Below are 6172 nucleotides of genomic sequence, written 5' to 3' on the forward strand. Positions count from 1 at the left end.
ATAACTTATTAACTTCCTTGACAATAACAAAGACCACCACATGAAAATGTCCACTTAACAGAATAATAATTATATTATTTAGTTTCACTAATCCACCATTGAATTTCGTAACTCACATTAAAGATAACACCAAAGACTTTAAATCACATACAGTCCATCGTTTCCATCATTAAAATCAAAAGATATGAGCATGTGGTTTGAAAATCATCATCTAAAGCATTGCATTGTCAAATAAGAAAAAGAATATATCAAGCATTGAACACACACTTAAAATGGAATGTAAAAACCTGGTCCTTTTTTAACTTGATAAGTGCAGCTCTTTCATCTAACTTCAACATTAAAATTTGCAAAATAGGAATTTAATATTTTTTTAAAAAATTTTTATCCCTGAAATTATTATTTAATGGGCAAAGAGAAAGCAAAGAGTTAAAAAAATGCTTTCACGTCTATCTTCGACATGAGTCTTTTCTACCATCCACACAAAGTCAATCACAAAGCTATCATGCATGAAAATGTTTGTGGAGTGGTCTCACACCATTGGCATAAATGATATGCATTTCAACGTGTTTTGATTAATCAACCTTCCATCAAACCCCATCTATTCTATAGATCATCATGTACAATTCAAATTCCCATTCTCACTACTTTAAAGTAGCATCACATCAACAATAACAATATTATAAAGTTAAGTGATATGATTATGAATCTTTAGTACTCTTCTTAAAGACTACCAATATGCATGAGTATTCATTCATCTGATAAATAATTTAATATGCATATGAGTAATCAAGTCAGTATGTGGAAACTTAATATGACATTTTTAATTTGGTACGTGCAAACATGTAAATATGACATTTCAAGTTTAATTTGCATTCAGCAGCGTGTGATTGCAGAATCCTTAAAAGTGATGTGCACAACTTTTTTTTTTCATTTTTCTTTTCCAGCTAAATGTGCATTACTGTTCTAGAATTTTTGCAAAGTATATTAGAAGATACTATAAAACTGGAGGAAAAAAAAAAACAAAAAGAAATTGAAAGAAGTTGGAAACACACAACTAAAAAGAACCGTCAATTTGATAAATCACTCATTATATATTTATAAATTCATGATCAACTGTCTATTAATTGTAGATATCAAGAAGCCAACTCTATCTCAAACTGACAAGTCTGTCTTTGTGTGTTTAAGATTAGAGATAGATTTTTTATTCTAAGATAACATATCTACTCGTTATAATTAGCACATAGCTAAAAGGAAAGTCCAATTGTACCCTTATGGCCTGCACAATCCTGATGAGTAATGCCTACTTAAAATCCAAAAAACTCAACTTCAATTTCTTTACAATTAAACCTAATAGTAATCAAGTAATTGAATAGCTTTGAGACAAAGTATACCTGTAACTGACAGTCTCAAAACCTGTAAAACATAAATCACATCAGAATATACCTAATTAATTATACAAAATGATCCACGATTAATGAATGCACATAATATCAAAAACAACAATGAGGACAGAACCTTTGTGTGGATGTTATGGAAATCCAATGGAAGGAGTCACTGCAATCCATATCAATAAAAGAAATTTGAAAATTTAATACCCAGAAGATAGAAAGTCAAGAACAAAATAACCATGAATCAAAGTTGAAACCAACCAACTGATAAAACAAATAAAATAGCTATATAAAGATTCTTGAATCCCAAACACACTAAATAAAAACCCAAAATTATTTATAATTTGAATCCTACAATTTCTCACTGACCAAACAAAAATCATTATTATTATTAAAAACCAAAGCAATAACACAAAAAGAGAGAGATGGGATGGAACATAAATTTGAACATCTTCTTTGAGCTACATGTTTTATGTTAATTTAAAATTTCTAAGTTTCCTTGAATTTCATATGAAAAGATGCTAGTCTCACATCAAGGAATTTAGGATTTTGAACATGAATAACACAAAAAGAGAGAGATGGGATGGAACATAAATTTGAACATCTTCTTTGAGCTACATGTTTTATGTTAATTTAAAATTTCTAAAATTCCTTGAATTTCATATGGAAAGTTGCTAGTCTCACATCAAGGAATTTAGTATTTTGAACATAATGTTGTAATAATGTATTGAAAATAGAAATCATGAAAATGAAGATAACTCACCTTGCACAATTAGCTAACATTACAGCAACCTTATTTAGCTTGGCTGGAATGAAATTGAATTTCCACTAATACAATCCTGGCAACAGAGTATAAAATATTAAAATATCAGCAACTAAAAAGTTCATAGCTTTAAAATTTGGAGTTAGAAGATTGCATAGCAAAGATCAACTGCTAAAAATAAAAATGCCAACCAAGAAGAAACTTAAGAGGGAGATCATCACTGAGCCGCCCCTCTTTTAATGAGCTAAACTTTGAACATGACTTCTACCTTATGTGCAAAAGGGCTTTTACAAAGTATAAAATAATTATAAACTTGAGAAGGATCTTAAAAATAAAAAATAGGAATGAAAATACAAGCAAAAACACCTCGAACACCTCATATGCACTATGCAGAATCCCACTGCAGACATAGCATCAAACACCTTATAGGCACTATTATAGACTCTTTTTATCATTTTGTCAAATAAAGCAAAACCTGATATTTAAATTGCCACAATTAAAAGCACAACCACCATTCCAAATTTGAGAGATAAGTAGGATAATTAATCGATATTTAGAGTTACCTATGACTGGATTAGACTTCATTGTTTCAACAGGGTATATCAATAGTTAAAAAAGACGTTATGTCTCTATTGAGAATAATCTAAAATGTCACTATTATACACGCACAAACTGCTATTCAGCAATCCCTTTGCTAAACTTTAAAGGATCAAATCTTGGCAAACTAGAAAGCAAAATTTGAATATTTTGTTGGAGAGAAAAACAGAAAGGAGAAGATTCTAGGAAGGATGGTAACTTGGAAAATTAGTGCCAAACACTGATGCTATGGTCAAATATTATAAAGATCAGTCATAAAAGAACACAACTCTTGCTATATCAAAAGACAAATAGTTTCTATTTAGGGGAGCTATCCCTATGATGTTAATGATTGGGAAATTAAAACAACTATTCGATGACACCAAATCCATACTATATATAATCCTTTTCTACTTGGGTTGTGAGGAAAATTCACTGTACCATTCAATTAAACATCTTCAGAAAACAACGGTGAAAAAAAGGGGCAAGCTTTTTCATCATATATAGCAAATTTAATAAAACAATTCGTCAATAGCAACATAAATCTATAATATAAAGAGCTAGAATTTCCCAATTCAATATAATTGAAGAAAGAAAACCTTGGATTTGAAGTGCAACCGCTGGTCAGCCTTGCAAGCCGTCAAGAATTTTGGCTTCTTCATCATTGTACGAGTTTCCTTTCCTTGGTTTGTCAGATGGAGAGTAAGGTGAGCTCTGAGAGGTAAAGATGATGGGTCAATTGTTTCCTAACATATCCGATCGGCTTTTCCTTCTTTCTCATCCTAAGTTTTGGATTTTGATTTTGGATTTTTGGGGGAAGGAGAAGGTTTTGATTTTTGGAGAGAGAGGGTTTCTGAGGAGAGAGAGGAATGGTTGTATATGTTGCCCATGGTTTTGCTTTTGCCGTGGTTTTGATTAGAATTTAGGTTTTTAGTTTTTTGTATTATCAGGCTTTAGGAAAAAAATAATCAGAATTTTTTTTTTTTTGGTTTTTCTTTTGTCGTGGTTTTGATTAGAATTTAGGTTTTTAGTTTTTTGTATTATCGGGCTTTAGGAAAAAAATAATCAGAATTTTTGTTTTTTTTTTAAATAATGCTGACGTGGAAAATTGTGGGAGCTTAAAAAGCTTCGGTTATATATATATAAAGTTATTAAATAAAGTAACTGTCAAGGCAGTTAGAAATGTACGTATGATTAAAAGAAGAGAAAACAGTTTTTCTTTACAGTATCTTTGAAAACACTTTTCTTTTGGAAAATCAACGTACTTAAGAACTGATTGAGAGACCACTTATCTTGGGAACTATGTGGAATTGGGATGAAGATTGAAGGTATTCCCAAGTCTTGCTTTTGAATTTTATTGCATCAAGGTACGCTTTCTGTTTTCTATTCTAGAATTCAAGGTTATATGCTATCTCTCATGAATAAAGCAGATCATTGTGTTGCTTCTGCTGTGGGTTTTGTATGAGATGGAAAACTAGTTTTTCCAACAATTGGTATCGAAGCAAACTTCAATATCATGCTTGTATAACATGTGATTGGATTCTAAAATTAAAGAAAACAGTTTTCTTGGTGTTTTCAAAATTCTGCAGTAATTTTTCTACATAATTGTGTCCTTAATCGTGTTCTTTTATGAAAGACAACATTTGAGGTTCAAGAATATGAATGTAACTGGAATAGCAGTCAAGTGCGTGCACTTCGTTTTGCACTGGTTGGATATAGTTGGTATTTTTTTTTTTTTTTTTTTTGAGAAGGGATATAGTTGGTATTTTGGCATAGTTATTGTTTTTTTTTTAATAATTAATTTTGCCGTTAACGTGTATCCATCTTGGCATGATATGTGGCCAAAATGGCCCATTAGCACTAATTTTTGAAATATTTAGCAACAGAGCACTGTTTCGGAAATAATTAGGGAAATACCACTTTTTCGGGCCCTATAGCGGCGTTTTCTTGCAAATTTTTTTTACAAGTCCCATAACAGGTTCAAGGGGCCCTATAGTGGTGTTTTTAAGCCCTATAGTGACGTTTTTGGGCCCTATAGCGGCGTTTTCCTGCAAAATTTTTTTTATAAGTCCCATAACAGGTTCAAGGGGCTCTATAGTGGCGTTTTTAAGCCCTATAGTGACATTTTTGGGCCCTATAGCGGCGTTTTCCTGCAAAATTTTTTTATAAGTCCCCATAACAGGTTCAAGGGGCCCTATAGTGGCGTTTTTTAAGCCCTATAGTGACGTTTTCGAGCCCTATAGCGGCGTTTTCGGAAAAAGTGGTATTTCCCTAATTATTTCCGAAACAGTGCTCTGTTGCTAAATATTTCAAAAATTAATGCTAATGGGCCATTTTGGCCCATGATATGTTCTTTTACAAATGTATATCATGGACCCACGTGGCATATTCAATCTGCCGTTAACATGCCTCTGTTTATATGTTTGTTAGAGCTTTATAATTGACATTGCCAATTGCTTTTGATTTTCGCTGGTACATGTATGAATGAATAGTTTTCATTCTTGAATGATAAACGTGTACTGTTACTAGTCTTGCATTATATGTTTATAATCAAACAGTTTATGTTAATGCTAGAATTAAAGTATTTTGTTTACTATTTAAAATCCTTTAATGAAATTTATTCCTAATGGGATTAGGATTTTGTTTTCAAGGGTTTCTATCATTATTAGGGTTCTTGATCTTGATCTTGAAAACCTTAATGTTTGATCTACAAATCTTCTTTTATAAAGTCAAAAAGTGTTTTTGATGGAAAATATTAAAAACATCAATAACGGTTACTAGAAAATTCTGAAAAATTCGGTTTTACGAGTCTCGATCAATTGAGAATTCCTTTCGATTGATCGTACAGGAATCGAGAATCGATCGAATTAGGCAGAGGCTTTGTGATGAAATTCTTCAATTTTTTGATTGATCGAGTAAAAGGTTCGACCAATTGAATGCATTGAATTTTAAATTTTCACTTGTTTTTGACTAAATGTTAAAACTTTAATAAAAAGCAAGGCTATGTGCAATGAGATTACACATAATTCTCTATAAAGTGATTAATTTTTATAGTCCTTAAAAATTAAGATCATTTATTAATCATTATCTAAGTAAGAGGCCTAATGAGATTGAAGATATTAGTTAAATAGAACTCTTAGTCCTAAATTGTTTAGGACTTGTCTTTTAAGAAACATTCTAATGAGATTAGAATTTTTGTATGATTAAAAGTCCTTGATTTATTTTAATTAGAAGTTTTTAATGAGATTAGAGCTCTAATTAAAAGTTATATAGTTTCTAATGAGATTAGAATCCTTTATCAAATAAATTAAGGATAGAGTTCTTTGTAACTAATTTTTGATCCATTAGAGTATAAGGAATCCTAAATAGTTTAGGACTTCCATTTTAGTTAGTGATTCTAATGGAGATTAGAGTCTTTAAAAAATTAAAGTTTATAAATTGTGAT

The 6172-nt window shown here is 30.8% G+C and overlaps 1 long non-coding RNA gene across 1 annotated transcript; it reads right to left on the bottom strand.

The window, feature by feature from the left end:
• Window positions 1–1490: 1490 nt before the first annotated feature.
• On the bottom strand, window positions 1491–3534 carry LOC115956964. Its single transcript, XR_004084316.1, has 3 exons — window positions 3327–3534; window positions 2152–2227; window positions 1491–1554 (listed from the first exon to the last, which is right to left on the bottom strand). It is a non-coding gene; the product is annotated as an uncharacterized LOC115956964 (long non-coding RNA).
• Between the last annotated feature and the right edge of the window lie 2638 nt (window positions 3535–6172).

The sequence above is a fragment of the Quercus lobata genome, chromosome 1 (assembly GCF_001633185.2).
Source record: "Quercus lobata isolate SW786 chromosome 1, ValleyOak3.0 Primary Assembly, whole genome shotgun sequence".
Classification (NCBI taxonomy): domain Eukaryota; kingdom Viridiplantae; phylum Streptophyta; class Magnoliopsida; order Fagales; family Fagaceae; genus Quercus; species Quercus lobata.